The following is an 18,791-nucleotide window of genomic DNA, read 5'->3' as shown; positions in this document are numbered from 1 at the left end:
CTGTTTTGCCAGCTGATCTTTGTGAGTCCCCAGATCCTGGGAGGCCACAGAAGGGCGCAATTAGCGTGTGCTACATAAGCAAACCAGGGGAAATGTTTCTATCGTACGTGTCATCAATCTGTTTAGCTCTACTAACTACTTCGTTAAGACTCGCAGGCAGTGGGGTTCAGGTCCCAGCGCTTCTGTGGGTATGTTTCTAGGGCCCTGACGGAAATTTGGTCGTCCAGCAGTCTGTTCCTATTTGGGTATAAACACCTTAGTCCACCTGCTTTACTCCGTGCCGGTCTGCTTAAAACCCCGTACGCTGCGAGTAGGGTGACTGCACGCTGGAGAACTGCTTGGAAGGACCGTGAAGTGAGATGCATTGCTGTCACTTCTCGTTTGCCTCGTGTGTCCAAATCAATCGGGTTAACAGCCTGCGAAATGCACTTTCCGAAAGCGATTACTGCCCCGTCAGCTGCTCCAGCCATGCCCTTGTGCTTCAAAAGCAGGCTTGCGTCTGTGAACGCTTTATTTTTGTTTGGTTTTTACTAAATAGCTAGCATGTCTTTTTCAGACTCTACACTTTTTTTTTAATTAAGTTTTTGTCTACTAATTGCAGGCTGATCCTCCAGCCGAGTGAAGTGCATTTTGCTTAGCTGTAAGCGTGTGTCCAGGTGGACTGACTTCAGCATCCATTTTACAGATGTGCTGGTTTTAACTCTCCTTTAACTTTTACTAATACTGATAACTCAGCTGTTCTCACCATAGCTTCTTTAGGTGTCAGTCAGCCTTTGGGCTGGCATCAAATCTGTCTTCAGCTGACCGCAGTGGGATTTAATAGTGTTGAATCGTGTTTCTTGTCCCACCCCCTGGATTCAGAATCCAGGCAAATGGTCAGAGCACAAGTGCCAGACCCCCGGTTTGTCTTAAGCTGCCTAAACCAGTGAACTTTTGTTAATGCTGAGCCCAGAACCTTCTCGAAAGACCTGATAAAGACCCTCTGATTTAGTCCTGCTTTTAGGACCTGAAACTCCTGCTCGTACCATATTTGAAATGTAAGAGTAAGATGTGTTGTTAGGTGCTGGGAGCTACTGAGATAGGAGGTTATAAGGTAGCTCCGTCTGACCGATTACGTGGTTGTTGCTGTATGTTGCACAGCTCTGGACCGCTGTCAGCCCTATGACTCTTGGTATTATCCCAGGCCATTAATATTACAGCTTTGCAAATAATGTTTGGCCCATAAGAGCAATATGTTCAGTGAGTGATGAAATATACTCTCCTCTCTTGCTTTCCCTTTGATTAGTAAATTAACTAGATCCCCCCGGTACTACAGGCCCAAGATGAAAGGACTAAGACGTAGTGAGGGCTGGTCCCTAAAAAGGTGAGACTGGCCTCTGAAGTCTCCTTTATCTTTTCCAAGCCTTTTTCCTGTTTACCCAGAGGACGATTGGTCAGATTTTGTTTAAAAAGGTTTTCTAGTCATGAAGTTCTTGAATTGACATGGGAGAGATGGGCTTGAAATGCATCCGACCATCTGTGCCGAACTTCGTCCAAAGAGATGAGCTCGGCTCTGAAGAACAAAAAGGTGGAAAGCGATAGGAATCGCAGAAGTCCACAAGATCTGATACGGGGAGCTTCTCGCATTCACTTCTGCCGTCCTCTTTCTTTTAACTCTAACTCATATTTGTTTAAGGGATTTACGTCAGCAGAAAGAAATACAAGCAAATTGAGAGAATTCTGCTTGGTCTTTTAGTTTCGGTTCCTACCTTTGATTTGTGGTGCTGCTTTATCGCCTACCCATCAGGAGATGTTCTGCATGCCCGGAGCAATGGTCGGGAGCTGCAAGGGCACCCCGTGATGGGGGACTGGAGACGTGCTCGCCGCAGACACGAAACACAACGGCCTTGCTGCAAGCGCAGGCCAGCTAGCTTGGGATCTCAAATGCAGATGTGCAATGCACGGCTGTCTCCTAAATTCACCTGTATTGCAAGACCGAAACCCAGGGAGGACCCTCATTTTGGTCACTGGGAGAATGGGAGCGTGGCAGCTCTGGCTTTCTCGGGATATTCCTGCAGTACAACAGGGTGATTCACCCGAAACCAGAGGCGCTCTTCAATGCAGTAAGTCCATCCCTGGGTATGTTCTGAAAATAACAGGTAAAACATTGATTGAAACAGCAGTACCTAAAGAATAAGGGCTGTGTTGCATCCCCTGAGAAATATGAATTGTGGCAGATAACATTTCTTACCTTAGAAACTATATAGGTCTATTCAGTGGAATGGACCTCAGTATCTTTGGGTAATTATAATCAGAAGCGGTAATAAAATGCGTGGGACGTACAATACCAAATTAATTCACGAAATGCCTTGTGTGACTTATTAGCAGTGTACAGCTACCTCATGGGTTTGCACTACCCATTCAAGAGAAACGTGTAATGTTTTCCAGTGGGTGAAATCAGCCTCATATTGAGGAAGCAACAAGAGGTTAGAAATTTTAAAAACCATTTAAAGCATCTTTTCAACCAAATCTGGAGATTCAAGCAGCCCACCAGCCCTGCGCATGTGAGTGAAACTTGTTCAGAGTAAATTGTCTTGCGACTCATTTAAGTGACAAACCCTGATGTGATCACCCGCCGCGAGCCCCAAGCAATCCTGGGGGAGAGTGAAGCTTTCGATCTGCTCGGAGGTGACAAAGCCGGTTCCCTGGCTCAGGGGATGACTGGTGTTGGGGTCACCCAGGGGAAACTTGAGGCTGATTCGCGTCCGTATTTGGGGGCTGTCTGCTGTCCTTCACGTGGCAAGCACAACCCAGCACATCTGCGCTCCTATCCTGTTTCCCCAAATGCAACCCCTTCGTCAAACTCTTTTTCATCTGATGCTCGCTCATCGCCTGTGACGGCCCGTCTTCGGTCAAGCGTGCGCCAGCCCCGGGTTTGGGTGGATGTTACCTGTGGCCCGCCCCGTTCCCCTCCCTGCAGAGGTTGCGATGCTCCATGCAGCCTCCCCCGAGGTGACAGCTGTCCCCGACGTGTCTGGGGGCATTTGCTGAGCCAGCACCCGGCCATCATGGGGACGGGGCTCGTGGGTTTCCTCGGGCAGCCGAAGTCCTGATGGACCATCAGTTTTGGTCGGTTTGTCATCTGGGCTGCCCCCAACTGCCCCTTTTAGGGAAATCCCCTTTCCTGCCCCATCTCCATGCCAAGCCATCCCCAGAGGTGGCCAATGCCACGCTAAGCAGTTTTTATAGCAGAGAATGAACAGGGTTTCTGTAACCAGCTGCCATAAACCAAAGGGTTCACGTACCCCATAAAATACTCTGCGGTGTTTTTTGCTTGGGAGGGTTTACCCTTTCCCAGGCCTGGCACTGCGTGTCGTCCTTCAAGGCGCACGTTTTACAGCCTGGCAAGGCTTTACTCCCGATGGAGTTTGACCAGTTTCCTCATACAGAAAATTATTTGTCAAAATTTGATGATGGTGAGAGATTAGCACAGGACTATTTGGAGGCTTTTAAGCTCCTTGAATCCACCAACGGTTCATGGCTCGGTGCCACGGCTCGCTGCCTGCACGGAGCACTCCTTGCCAGTCGTGCAAGAGCTCCGTGAGGCTTACGGGTTGCATCTGCTTGGGTTAGCGGAGCTGCTGAACGGGCAGATGCGACTTCTTCAGCCAGCGCGTGGTCTGGAAAGCTGCTCGGGAAGGGTATCTCGGCCCCAGGGGCTGTTCCCACCAGGGCTTGAGGAACCTCCCAAAACCCCTGTGTTGCTGCTGTCAGTGGGGACCAGTGCTGGCAGCATGACACAATGGAGGCAAAGTGTAGGAACACATTGCAACGTGGCTAAAAAAAAGCCCAAAGCAACAAAACCCCACACCCCAGCTAATAAAAAACCCCCCTAGATCTTTTGAAACTTTTTTACTAATTCTTAAAGAAGTATCAGAGTTCACGTGTATTCATGCAGCTGTGCTGTAGACCCCCTTTTTGTTTGTTTTCTGATGTTTAACAGATAAATAGTCTTACTAATATCGCCATTATAATGAGTAACCCGTGCTGGTCTTCTGCACAGTGCTGGTCTTCTGAGCCTGCCTCATGTTCTATGAACGTGCGCACACACGAGCATCTCCTACAACGTTTTCTGCTGAGATCCCACCAGCTAAAAAGCCATGACAGAGCTCGGTAGGATCTCAAGAGGTCTCAATGCAGGACGATTTAATAATTAAGCCCAATCCGTACATCTCGGTCCTGTACCTTCCTTCACATGACAAGGAGCCGTAATGGCCTGGGTGAGTTTTATAGATCCCAAAGGACAAATGGAAGTTTCCTGCATTTTATTGTGTATTCTGATCACAGCCAGGTTAGAAATGTTGAGAAATGTTTATCTTTCTCTAGCAATGCAAACACAGCCAAATGGAAAATCCAGCCCATGCCCTGACCCCCGACAACCTGCGCAGTAATGAGTCATCTCAGAAGCTGAAGGATCATTTGAAGGCAAGCCAAAGTTTGTTGGATCTGAGTTAGTTTTTGATGGCTGCATAGCTGGAAATAGCTTACCTTGTTTTATAGAATGATACTGCTAATTATAGGGGTGGCATCCATTTATAGTCCAGGGTTATCCATTCCCCCAGCCGGGGACTTCCCAGCACCCTCAAAGGTACCTGCCAAGTCCTTTGTGGGTTTATGGGCTGTCGTTAGCCCGGGCAAACAGGACACGTTCAAGGTGAGCACAGACAGCGCATGGCAGCACCGCCGGCCGTCTCCCGCAGCTCCACGGAGGAGACGGCTTTCCATGGATGGGTCAATGCAGGTGGCTTTTAGGGTAGCGATGTCTGTGGGCTGCAGGGACCCTCTGTTTGAAGGGTACCAAAACGCACGCTGAAAGAAAAAGAAAACCCTTCCGTTAAATCGCCTGCCCCACAGGAGTCAGGGATGCTGCTTATTTCCCTCTTCAGTTAGGCGGGAATGTAACAAATCGAGCGGCAGCACGGATATGGGCAAATACGGGATCTTGTAATCAAATAGAGAAACTGGGCTTTTTTGCGAAGACGCTGAGTGTTTTTCAGTGTGTTCATTTCAGAAATAATACAGAAGGTAACAAATGATGAAGTGACTGTGCTTTATAGGCGCACAGGAGACGGGAACATCACCAGGACGGTACTGAGTGCAGACAGACACCTGTGGGATGCCAGGGAGCTCCTGCAGCCCCTTGCCACCGCGGTTTGTCCCCCTGTGTCCCTGCGCTGTCCCAAATGGTGTTTCTCAGGAGTGCCAGATGTTCATAAACTCATCCTCCTTTTCACTAAAGTTTATCAACCGGCAGATGTTGTTTATTCTGCCCAAAGTCATCAGCCAAACCTAAATTTCTTTCCAGCTTCCTCAGCTGTGCTGACCTGGGCTTGTCACAGTGGGCACCCTGCAGAAACCCTCTGAAATGAAGTGTTTTCCAGGATGCGCGTGCGTGTATACACACACATATAATAGAAATTATAAAAATATATATATAAAAAAATCCAGCGGTTTTTAGTAGTTCAGAAATGTGCTGTAGTTGAAAGTTTATGGATGGAAAGAGGGCGTTCAAGTCGTCTTCCACCAAACGAACCTTGCGGTGAAGCTCTGTTAAAGAAGACGGGATTTTGATGCAGCGCCTGCCCACAAGTTGATAACGATCTCCTTAGTGCGCAAACAGTAAGTTTATTTTCTCCTACAGGAACAGGCGGCAGTGCACAAGCAGAGCTGTTTGTCCAGGCCAGCGGCAGCAGCGGTGGGGTTAAGGGGAGAGACCTGATGGAGGTTTAAATGGAGACACGAGGCTTTACTCCTGCACATGCAGAGTTTGCTGCGGCGGCTGTCCTGCCACCGCCGCTCCTGTCCTCTGCCTGAAGCCTTGTACACGTGTGTGACACCCTGTGACGATGTGCGTGACCCCCTCTCTCCTAACCCAAGGGGGGTCTGGACCCTGCACACAACGGTTCATGCACCGCAAATTCACCTCCTCCCATGGCTTACAATAACCTCTTTGGGTGTCTTCTAATTGCACCAGTGCTTGCCAGTCCCCCTCCCTACAGCTTTGATTGCACTTTATTTCTTTACTGATTTTGCACTTTTCTGGCTCACTCTGCTCTGTTTGCTGGCAGCGGGCAGGTGACTGGTACGCCGCGAAAAAGAAAAGTTAACTTGCCACAGTATGGGAAAAACAAAGGGTGTCCCCCAAAGCAGCTCTGGCCGGAGGTCACCCCGAGTGGGAGATGGTGGGAGATCCCACAGTGACGGTGAGGTCCATCCCTCTGAGGAACTTGTTTTCCTCTCGTTGACTTTATTACAAAGAATAACATCTCTGTCGGGCGCAAGGCAGCATCGGTGCGTGCTGCCGGGCCGGGCGAGGGAGGAGGTCGTTTACTGCTCCTTTTCCTTTTCTCAAAGCTCGGACTCCAGGTTTCATACAATGCTACTCCTGCGTTTTGGGAACACAACGATGTGTCTATACCGGTGCCAGAGAACGTCATGAGAAAAATACCAAATACCCTATAATAATGTATTCTAAATATAATAAAAGCTCAAGGAAAGGAGTCGTTTCTGCTCCCTGCCCCTGTGAGATGACTAGGAGGTGCCACAGTGGGATCGGAGAGGCACGATGGAGTTGGAAAAAATGCAGCATGTCTTTATGGGAAAGAATTACACCAGGAGGGAAAGCCCTGCCTTGCTCCTGCTCCTCTCCCGGGCCAGCTGGGCTGTGAGCTGGAGGCAGAGCTGCGGATGCCATCTGCTGGGCTGCGGCCACAGGCGTGTGCTGGCAGTGCGATGGTCTGGGAGCGGTCCCTAAGAAGAAGGTAATTTAGGATAAAAAGCGAGAAATTTCGACTGAGAATGGAAATTTTCCCTTTGGAAGTGTCACATCTGTATCTCATGGATGCGCAGCTTCGCTGTCCCCATCTCGTTTTACCTCCTGCTGCAGGCAGGGGCTGCGCTGCTCTCCTGGGGACACCCAGAGCACCTCGTGGTTCAGAGGTTTGACTGAAGAGGATACGATACCAAGGAAGAGCAGATACTTTTATTTGCGAATACAGTTTGCAGCCAGACAGGGGTGTAAGCGCTTCCCTGGAGCCCTCTGCACAGGTCCTGCCTCCGGAGGGGGGAGCATCAGTCCGTGTCGGCTCTCCTCTGGTATCGGATACCTGTATGATGCATTTTAACTAGCGTACCAGCAGCGTTTGCATTTTGAAGCAGGGATCTGAATATCCCCAATCTGCCCTACCGGTGTTATTGGAGCCACATGTTGCTGCCACGGGCCGATCAGATTATTTTGCAAGTAACGGAGAGCACTGGGGTTGTGCCTTAAAAGTAAGTCTGGGCTGCAGCAGTCTGATGCCGAGATAGTCATGGTACCGGCAGGGTCAGGGAGAGTCTCCCCCTGGGGCCGGAGAGCCAATTCTCATTAAATTCAGTGGGAGTCTTCATCAATGGAGGCTGGATCAGGTCAGGAGAAAGCAGTAGCGCTGGGGAAGATAGTATTTTTCATTCCCACTAAGTGGGTGCTTGCAGCATCTGACCTCTCTTTGTGCTTTAAGTACCTCTAGCAGCCGCCGCCAGAGCAGGCAGCATCCTCTGTTAGGAGGCTGCATCCCGAACCGACCTCTGTACGCAGGACTGATGTGTTTTGGGTTTGATTCGTTGGATAATCTTGCATTTTAAAGGGAAGATCACCCCAAACCGAAGGCAGGCTGAGGGGTGAGGGCTCACCGGACCCCCACCGCCCGCCAGACGTGCTGTGCCCGTCTGTGCCCACCCACGTTTCCTGTGCAGGGAACGATGGCCCCTCGCCCGATTTTCAGCTCGTTAGTCACAAACCCCTCATTTCACCCTGGAACATCTCTGTCCCCTAAATCTGTCACCGTCCCTTGTAGCCGTAATTGAGCGGTTGCTGGGAGTGCGGCTTCACGAAAGACATAATTGGGCAAAAAAAACAGGCTGGCTTTTAGCAGGGAACACTGTGATGCTTTCATTTATTGGGGCTTGACTACTGAGGGCCTTGTTTAAGTTTACCATCTGATTTTCTTTTCTTCCCTTCTCTATTTATTCTTCACCACTTCTCCCTGCCCTCAGCTCTGTCCCCTACCTGAGCCCGCTCTTCTCCATCCCCTGTGTGTGATGTTGCATCTCCATCACTTGATTCAACTGATCCTTTGGGAAATGCCCCCCAACGCTGATTTTTTCCTCTTCTGTTCCTACATCCATCGCCTTTTGCTCTTCCCTGAGGGTGACTGAGCTGCCTGGCAGGGGCTGAGCCGGTGGCGGCATCGCTCGGCGAAATCTGAGCAGCTCGGGAAGCGAAGAGCCGTTCATTAGGATGTAGCGGTCTCGGTGGTAACCACCCACCGAGGAGCCTCAGTCTGTAAAGTGCCTGATACGCCTCAGGGCTGCGGGAGGGGTGATATTAATAGCGCCCGCTCGTCATTTTTAGCTGAGGCTTATATAGAAAGCGCGTCCGTAATTCACGTGCTCCAACTCCGGGACCCTTTGCAGGTCTCGGCGGCTGCGGCAGGAGCTGGCAAACGGGCGTTAGCCCACAGCACCTCAAAAAGGGGGCAGCCCTCTTCTGAAACCCTCCCCAGAGGTGCTTCTGAAACCACCCCCCAGGCCCCAGACAGCAGTACACGTACTGCCCCCAGTGACAACCGCACAGCCCCGCTGTCTCAAGTCTCTCCCCGAGCACCTGCCGTCCCCTCCCTGCGCGTCAGGGTGATGCCATTTCGCGATGGCGTTTTCACCTCTGCTTTACTCCCCGCTTAAACCACGGCGCTGCGGTTATAAAGCAAAGAGAAAAGCGAGATGGGCAATAGAAGGCGGAAAGGTTTGAAGCAGCGTGCCGTCGCGCAGCGGCTGCACAAACCCCGCTTCCCTGGGGACAGCGGTCCAGAGAAAAGCTGGGCAGCCGGCAAAGCGGGGGAGCGGAGGGAAAGCTCCTTCCCTAAGGGAAAGCGTGGGCGGGCGCTAATCGTTCCAGAGTCATTTACTGCCATTAAAACCCGGGGATCGGCAGAGTATCAGCTGAAGAGACTTTGCTGAAGACCTTGTTGGGTGGATTAATTCAGTCTGTGGCTGGTACCTTGGCGTCCGCTGAAGTAGTTGTGACCCCTCAGGAGCAAGATTTAGGTTTGCATCCAGAGTGCGCCCATTGCAGAGCAGAATTCAGAAAACCCAAATGAGAGGGGAGGGAGCGAGACCGCGCTCGGCCCCGCGGCCATCCCACGTTCCGAAACTAATGCAAGAAATGTCAGTTCACTCTGGAGCCAGCTCAACCTCTTGAGCTCGCACCAGCGCACGAGAAATGTGGATTTTTGTGGGGTTTGACCTTTGACTGCTTAACTGGCAGCATCGCTAGGAGGGCTTACCCGTGTGCGTGTACAGGAGGTTTGCAAGAGTTTTCTGCATTTTGGGGGGCTCCCAGGGTGGCGAAACAAACGCCCCAAACCCCGATTTTACTTTCTCTTCTCAATGGCCGTCCCAGCCTGCAGCAGGAAGGATGAGTCAGCGGCAGGAACGCCCTGGTTTGCAATAGCACGGAAATGCGATAAAAATCTTGATGCAGACGCTGGCCCCATGAGCAGATATCATTGACACGCCACAATTAAAATGGACATTAAAATCAGCTCGTCTCTTCAGTAGGCAAGTTAAAAGTTTGGGATTTTGATTCACCTTGGATCGAAGAGAAAATGTTGGAATAGTAAATTTCTTCCCAGAAATACTTTATTTTCCAGAATATTATTGTTATCGTTATTAGGTCTGTTGGTTTTCTGCACTGTTGTTACTCAGAAAGGAAATGAAGCCTCTGCGGCTGAGGGAGGTCATACAAGGAGATAGAGCCTGGCTCTCCACATACCCATTAACTGGACCACTTCAATTCGAAAGCCTTCAGCTCAAGCCCATTGTAAAAACCACCTAGAAAACTTGTAGACGTGACCTGTATTTTCTGAGAGTGAGTTTGCTGCAGATAAAAACCAATTTTCTGCCTGCCAAAAGTGACCTTACAATATTTTATTCTTTACTGACGCATCAGTTTCTCGGGCAGAATTTTTCTTTGTGGCTTTTCTCCCCCTGGATTATAAAGGCACTGAAATATTTTGGATTTAAACTTAGTTGCCACCTAATGTCCCTGTGTACCCAGGCAGTGCTGTCGAGAGGACATGGTTTAGTGATGAGGAGATGATTTAGCGATAAGGAGGTCCTGGTCCTGGCCCCTGCTCCGTCCTGAACTGGCTTAATGGAGATTTGGTGCCACCACACCGAGGTGATGGGATGCGTTCCCGGGTGCCAAACCTCAATAATCTGGTCTATATTCCTCCTTCTTTCAGGCTGATCTATCCATGCAAAGATAAAATTCAAGTGAAGTGGAAATGTAGCTACAAGCCTGGGAGTAGCGCTCGCAGTGTCATTCTGTCTGGGGGATGGATGAGCCATCGCAAACCAGGGACCACAGGAAAGTCGACTGGAAGAAATAATGATAACTTGGTGTTTCCCTGCCTTTTGCAGCTGCTTTTGAATTATTTTCAGGTATTTAAAGTGTTGTTTGGACAGAATGTTGTTCGGAGCTGGGGCTGTTTGTCAAGTCTGAGTCCTTTCACCATCCCACAGATTTGTTTCTGCTTCCTAAAGAGACTGCTGAAATGTTTTCAACAGGAGAACAATAAATGCCAACAGTAGCAGGGTTTCCGATGCAAATACCCAGCGAACACCGAGTTTCAAACACCGTGTACAAAATCATTGAGGTTTTGAGGTTTTTCCCCCAGAAGCAGTGTGGGAAACGAGCCGGAGCTGAGCACAGCGCCCACCACTTGCGAGGGACGGGAGGCCCCAACTCCGGGCACACGTTGTGCATCTCCAGGAGCGTGCGAGGCCGTGCACGACCACGCAGGATTTGTCCAAATGCGGTGACGTTGCCTCGGCCTGATGGGGGTCCTGCTGTCAAGGAGACAGAGGTATCTCTCCAGTGACAAACTGCTACAAGTTTTCATTGCTGATTGATTGATCCAATTAGTTTCCGCTGGACACCACCAGCTTTCTGCTTTTGTTCAGCTTAAAAGCATTTGAAAGAAAGCGAAGATGGGTGATTAACGCCGAGCTCGGTCAGCGAGCTCCCAGGAGCAGGGTCCTGGGGGACCCCGGGACAAACCTCTGCACTGTCTTTATTAAAAATACAGAAATACCTTTGGGAGAAAGGTCTGCCCAGCGGCGTGCAGGGGGAAGCTTCATGCTTGCTTAAAATAAAGTTTGTCGGTATTTTGCTTCATGCCTCCAGCCCAAAATGGAGAGGAATGTCTCAGAGGACGGGGCTGGGAAGCGGGAGATGTCCCAGGTGTGTTCACCGGCTCTGGCTCAGGTGCTGGCCCTTTGCTGTCGCAGCCTTTCTCCATACACAGCCCGTGGAGGGGCATGAATCCCCGACGCGGCAGCAGCTGGGGGTGCCTGGGTCTCTCCAGGGGCTGGGGGGGGCCAGGAGGTCTCTCGAACCCTTTGCACAGGCGCTGCGCTCCTGCAAGCGTGCCAGGACAGCATCCCGGGCTGGTGCGGCCGGCACTGCCTGCCCTGGGTGGAAGTGACGGGGCAGCGGCTGGGAGCAGCGCGCTCCGACGGCGTGAGAACGGGTCGCTGCTGCTTTTGTGGCGGCTCCTTCTTCAGTGACCTTGTTTTTTCATGCCCCGCTGGCGGGTGGCAATAAGAAAGACAGTCTGTTATCTGCTGTGCAGCCGGTGGGGAAAACATAGAGGAAAACCCACAGCAGGTGGGAGATGATGTCTCCCATCCTCCTTATGGGAACAGCCGATTTCTGAGGAGTGGAGCTGACTTTTTCGCTGTGACTTTTCCTTTCTCACCCGCATGCTGCGGGCTGTCCTGGCCTCCGCCGTGCTGGTGGGGCTGGAGGGCTCTCTGCCTTCCCTGGGTTAACCCGGCGGGCAGCACCTGCCCCGCACAGCTCCCCGTTTCCCCAGCCGAGCAACGCGTTTGGTGCCGGCTGCATGCGGGATGCTCCGCTCCCGCGGAGCTGTTAGAAGGTTCAGGTGCCGTGCTGAAGAAATCCAGTGCAGAAAGAGCTTGTGACCTTCCCTGATCACTGCAGCAAGTTATATCGCACCTAGGAGATCAGTTTGGCTGGCAATTAATTTTTTTTATAGATATGATTGCAATTTCTTCTTGACTCGACCGCTCTGCCGGCGGCCGAGGGGCAGAGCTCGGCGACGGGGAGGTTCGTGGTGGCGGTGCTGGCTGTGCTTTGGGTTTCCCCAGAGGTGAGTCCTGCGGCCGGGGGCACGGCGCTGGCTCCAGGCCAGGTCTCGGGGGCGGGGGGGGGGGGGGGGAAGCGTTTCTTCTCTGCTGTCAATAAGAATAACTTAATTTGCTCCCAGAAAAATGCAAAGAATATTACGGCTTGAACGCTGCAGTTGTGGACTTGAAGGAAATCCGATTTTATTATTTAGAAGTGATCGGTTTGAAATGCCAGCAATTTGATTTTTGAAGATTAAAGCTCATGGTGAAGCAGGGAATTCACAATGGGATCAATGCGGTAATCTTGCTCTTTAATTCGCAACACGTGTTATGATTTCACTGGGCTAATGTCTAAATAATAGCACCAATTCAGACATCCTCCTTAAAACCATCAGCGCTTACTCCTTTTTTCTTGGTGGAAGGTTTGCCTGTGAGCTAGACATCCCCAACAAGAGTGTGTGTGTTATAACATCACTACATAATTTCCTTTTTTGAGCAAAATGTCAGTGGAGGGCTGTATCGGGGTATACACACCTGCGGCTCTATGACTCTTCTAATATACTTTAGACCCCTGTTAAACACAGCGAATTGGTTTCCATATGACTTCATTTAATGGCTAGATAAAATTCAGATTACAGTGTGCTACTCGGTAATAAAAATTCATGAGACAGTATTTTGTGCAGACAGGATACAGTAAAATCAAAATTATTTCCCTGGTGCTGTGGGGATGTAATAACTCGAAATCCTCTTTAACCTGTACCCCTGCGAGTTTGGTCGTTCCTTGTCGGTGAATTGAATTTGGAAATTCATATTTCCCCTTTTTCTTTTAAAGAGAAACTCAGAATATTTAATTTACTTCTAGTTTTCATAATTTATTTACTGAAGTTATTGTTTTCTGTACTCGCTCCCAGCTCTGGGCAAACCCATGGGAGACCTGGCGCTGGAAGGCATTGCAAGAAAAGATTTATTTTCTTTATTTTGAGAAAAGTGACTTAGTTTTATGAGCGACAAGAGAATTGGGGTGCAGGGCAGGCTGCTGGGTGGGTGTCTGGGACAGCGGCCGGGGGTCTCTGTGCGAGGGGCGTATGGGGAGAGGCCCGAAAGAGAAGATGAGAGGTTTCTGCCAGAAAACGGCTTTGCTCTAGCAGGCCCGTCGGCGGACCCCCGTGCACGGAGGAGCGGTGATCGCCGCCGGAGCAGCACCCACGCACCGCGAGGAGGAGTTCGGGGTGTTGGCAGAGCACGCCCGCTGCGCTGGTGAGCTCCGGCTCATAAAGCTCATAAACTTGCTTCTTCATAAATACCTAATGAAGGTCTCGCTTCCATCATTTAGCGATGGAAGGTGCTTTTTTTTAAAAAAAAGCCCCCCCATGCAAGAGGCAGGGTTTTCCTGGCCACCAGTCGGCAGCCACATTAAGACGTGACTCGCCGTGCTAGCGAAGGCGAATGAACTCCGATTGCCGCCTGCAACCGTAAGTTCTGTTTTACTGAGCTATCATGGAGCAGCTGACATTTATCCGACCAAGCTGTACGGTACCTGAGGTGCCTCAGTGAACACCCACCCTACGCGGGGAGGCTGGGGTGTTCGGGTACGCCTCCCCGTGACCTGCGCTCTCCTGCTGCGGCAGGGACCCATGGAGAGATAGGCGTTCAGCGCGATGCAGCTTTGGCCCCGCAGGGAGAGCGGGACAAATCCTGCCGTGCCTGGGAAAGGTCTAAAGCATCAACACAGCATAACATAAAAGAGAATTAAAGGACATCCCTGAACGAGGGGAGAGAGAGGGCGCTCTGACTCATTGATACAGCAGTGTAAGGTGGTAAAAGACTACTTTAAAAGCTCCTTAAATAGTAGTAACTCTTACTGATTTTGATATTCTTCCCAGACTAAAAGATATGTTGGGGGAAAAAACTGCCGTGAAGCCACTCAAATTGTGCACAAGTGTTTGGGAGGTGATAATAGTTACCGGGGAAGCTGCAGGCAACACGTACAGGGATCCTCTGAAACCCCTGCAGCATTAATGGACGAACCCATGGCCGGGGGCTCATCACTACTCTTGTCCAGCTGCGGGTGCATCCTCTGGGAATTAAAATATTCCTACCTATCAACTCCCGGGGCCCCTTTGACAATAACCAGCCATCTGAGCCAGTTCCCTCCAGGGCAGGTTTTCACCATCAGCATGGGCCGTGCCCTGGGGGAGGTAGTTAATTAGTGGTATTTCTCCCTGGGTGTCAGCTGAAGGATGGGAGCGGTTTTGGGCAGTGCCCGTGGCGCGGTCCGGTGGGTGCAAGCCCGGCCATCGTCCTCCGCTGCACCCTGTTCGCTGCCAGCCAGCCCGACCAGCCACGGGCGCTGCAGGGTCCGGCTGCCGTCTGACCCAGCGCTTTGGAAGCACAGGGCGGTGTAATTCCTCTGCCCTTTAAAAGTCAGCTTGCTGGAAGAAAAATATTAAATCCAGAGGAAGTGATATAGTTAGGATCATCAGACTTCTGTAGCTGGGAAACCTTCTTTTTCAATAGATTACTAAATCACTTTTTGGTAGGAAAACAAAAGGAATTGAGCACTGAGGAATTTTCACATGAAATGAACGCACAGGGGTTTTAATTTTTTCCTGTTTGCACGTGAAGCCAGTAGACTGCTGTAGTTTTTCTTGGCACAGCCAGACTGTTACGAAAGAGAAGCCAGAGCTGGTGTGAGTAGCGTACCCTGTAGGTATGGGGTGATGATAAAGGGGTGCCTGTGCCTGGGGGCTCGGGGTGTCTGAAGGCTTTCTTCTATTGAATTTACCAGCGTGGTGCTGCCGGGGCTCCTCGATGCCACCATCCCCTCCAGCAGCGCCCCGGGCTGTTGCCTGCCTCCGTTCCTGAGGCAGAAATCCATCATTCCTTACTCCTGCCTCCTCAGCAATTGTTTTGGAGAATCACATTACCTGGTTTTGCCTTGTGCAATTTAGCACATCTAAACACGTCTGTGTTTAGGTTCACCCTCCTGCTTTGAGGAGGAGGCTCTCTGAAACACAGGTTGGTTTTTCCTTTGGCTCTATCCATTTATTTCCATCTTGTGCTCTGCAGCACGAATCTATCCCGCCGCTCCTGACGTGCTGCCGGTGAGCTTTAACCTCGTGGCAGGGCTCTCAAAGCTGGTGAGGTCCTGGCTGGTGCCCTCACACGGGGAAAACCTTCACAAAACGCCACCCCTGCTGGTGGGGGGGCTTAAAAAAGGAGGAGTGCAGAAACCCACGCCGCGGGGGTGCATTCATTTCAGACGTTGAAAAGGGGGGGGTCTGTGCGCTGTGTCGTCATCGGTGGCGTCTTGGTTTGGGTGCTCTTGTTGCACAACCAAAGGCGGTCCCCGCGTACGCTAGCAGATGTTAGGAAGAGTGACGCACGGTACTGTGACGTTATCCCCTTGATTTACTCTAGTCTAAACCAGATTCTTTCCTTCTTTCCTTTCTTCAGTTCTGCACATGCTTCTCTCCCGTCTTGCTCTTTCTCAGACTCTCTTATAGACGAGCACCTTGCTTTAAAGTGACTTTTTTTTCTTAGCTGTTCGTTAAAACAAGTGACCGCTTCTGTTCCGGGCATGGGGGCTGCCATGAAGTCCAGCTGCTGCCTCCAGCTCCAGCTTCGCCGGCAACATCTGTCACGTTCTTCCATTCGTTCATCTTGCATTAATTATTGTAATTAATATAGTATATTAATTATACAGTGACCAAGCGCTGTTCCACTCTATTGCCTGTTTTCCCCCTTACTGTGAACAGAAACAAGGTGCGGGTGGCTCAGCTCAGCGCCTGTCGGGAGCATGCACGTATCCCCAGACACAGGGATGAAACGTAGAGAAACCACGAAATAAACTGCAGGTAAGGCGCTGCCTATAGAGCTGCAGAGAGCTAGAGGTGACTGAGCAGCAGAAAACACGCTGTATTTAGCTGTGCGTGTGGGATGCTTTTTGCATTCGGCCTGTCCTGAACATGGTGTTAATTAGTTAATTACACCTGGAAATCTTTCTGATGAATTTCTCGCTAAAAAGGCCCAACGGAAGGGGCTGATGGTGGTCAGGAGAGGATGGATGCAAGAGCTGCTCCCGGCCGCAGTGTGGTGTCACGGTGACCAGGATGGGCTGAGAATAGGAGCATGGCACACGTTGTAGGAAGAAGCTGTTTTGCAAGAATTTTTTTTTTTAATCGGGCCAGCTGATACAGTTGAAAACCCTAGATCAGCGCTGGGACACGTGTGCTCGGCGAGCAGGGCTCGTCTGCCCCGCTGACAACGTGAGCGAGTCCCAAAGCAGCCGCCGCCTCCTGCCCACTCTGCCCGGTGCGGCCGTGGCAGGCGGCGGCACGAGCACGGCATCCTCGGGGCAGGACCACGCTGTCCTCCTCCAGGGCTGGGCAGAGACTGGCAGGAGTTACAACCAATAAATAAATAAGCAGATAAATAAATAAACTGTGAGGTTGAAATGCTTGTAAGAGCGAGATGCGAAGAGCTTAAATGAGCACGTTACAAATGAGGTATTGCTACTGTTTATTTGTGGCAATGAGGTTGGGTAAGTTTTTGGAAAACTCTCAAGATTATTAACACCTTTAAACGAAGCCGGGTGGAGGGGGCTGTCCTGAAGCTTTCCTTTAACCCGACTCAGGCTTGTACGCAGTGAAGGGCTGCCTGGATGAAAAATCTGCTAGACGTGCGATGCGGGCAATCAGAATAATAAATCTAGTAATTTTTTTTTTCTACCTTTTAGCTCTCTAAGTCTGTAACTTATTTGCTTTGAGCAACGCGGCTCAGACATAAACCTTGGTTCCTATTTTCTTTACGCTTAACGCTTTCCTTACACTTAACAGCAAAACAGGGTCAGGAAGGAGAGGAAAGGGACCCTGGGCTCATCGCTCATCAAGCGGTCGGTCTGCGCAGCACTCAGTGAGGATGAGTTTAAAGCTCTGGATCAGGTTCTGTGGGTTTTCCAAGGAAAAAAAAAAAAATCGCAGGGAGCTAACTGTTTGTCTGCACGTAGGGAAGTTTAATATTTCAATGGTGCAGAATGCCAGCATGCTTGTACTCAGACACTGCAGTTTCTTCTCTCGAGGAACGGCTGTTACTCGGGACGAGGTTTTTCACTTCTGTGTAAGGACGGACTTGCCACTTGCTTCAGTGGGGTCTGGACTGATCCTCTCTCGTTGAACAGGAGAAGTTGCAGCTTGCTGCTGTTCCTCCCTGTGACACTGTGTGGAGGTGCTGCTCCTGGGAGCCAGGATGGGGCCCCGAGCATCCTCACCTGGAGTCACCGAATCAGAACCGCTTTTGCCCTAATTTTGAAATATAAACAATATAAACATGTCATCCCCCCCAAAAAAAAAGGACAAAAAGCAAGAAATCCTAACATTTCTCAGAGTAACTTCTCTCTTCTTGAGATTATGAGCGCTGTGGCATCATGCCTAATTCTTTTTTTTTCCCTGTAAGTTCCTCTAATGCCTAGAAAACCACAACGGTAGGTTAGATCCTGTTGTGGGTATATTACATTAAGATATCTAATTAATCCTCACAATTCTGTGTATTAAGGGGAAATAATTAACTCCTTTCATTTCTTGTGCCGAAGAGAGGATCAAGAAATTGAAGAGGCATGCCACAAGTCTGAGGGGGGGGGGGAAAGCTGTAAAGCCAGGATTTAACAAGTTCTTGCAGATCTATGCACAGCTGCTTCCCCACACCATCTTTACAATGCATTTAAACACTAAAAACCCTCTTCTTCGCGACACAGCCCTCTCATCTAACATGAATTGCAACTACAGCCTGGCTAGCCCTCGTGCTGGGTCGTCATCGTTCGGCTGGGGAAATCGTGCTCCTCAATTAATGCCTGTATTTAATGAGCTTGTACGGGCCAGGCCTGCCCGTGAAGAAGCCAAGAGTCTCTCTGCCGCGTGTCCTGACCTGCCAGCCCAAGAAAATTGGGATTCTTGGGTTGCTTGCTGCTCATGCAATGCATCGCGCCTCCCTGCAAGCCTGGGCAGTAGGTTTTGAGTGGGCAGAGAAGAGGTAGTTTGGGGGTAATAAAGGCATAATAAGTGAAATAAAAACGCAAGACAGATTTGATTAGCTGGCCGTCCTCCGTCCTGGCCCAGGTGGAGCAGGAGAGATCAAGGAGAGTGGCTGCAGGCCCGGTGTGAATTGCCAGGGGAGGGAAGGCATGGAAGCATACCGGGAAGAGTGCAGGAGAAGAGGGAAAATCAATATTAAAATGAATGCTGAACAGCCTGTGAGGGAGGATGAAATCAATTATTAATGTGCATTTGAGGAAAAGGTTAAATGAGACCACAGAGCTCTTAAGTCTGCTGTGAAGTGGCTTTTGCGCTGCTCAATAAAACTTGTCCTCGGCGTTTGCCAATGGGACCGAGCAAAATAGTGTGGGGAATGGGAGAGAGAATTAAATGGATGTAATTTATTTACAGAGACCTGACTGCTCTGTCGCTGTGCGAGCGCGGGTGTCGGGGTGATGGGGAGCAGCGGGGGGTGCTTGGGGGCAGCTTCGCCCTGGGTGTGGGGAGACATCTCACAGCACAGTGAACTTC

This window comes from Aptenodytes patagonicus, chromosome W (genome assembly GCF_965638725.1).
Source record: "Aptenodytes patagonicus chromosome W, bAptPat1.pri.cur, whole genome shotgun sequence".
NCBI classification, from domain to species: domain Eukaryota; kingdom Metazoa; phylum Chordata; class Aves; order Sphenisciformes; family Spheniscidae; genus Aptenodytes; species Aptenodytes patagonicus.
The sequence above is the reverse complement of the archived record's forward strand: the minus strand, read 5'-3'. Positions refer to the sequence as shown.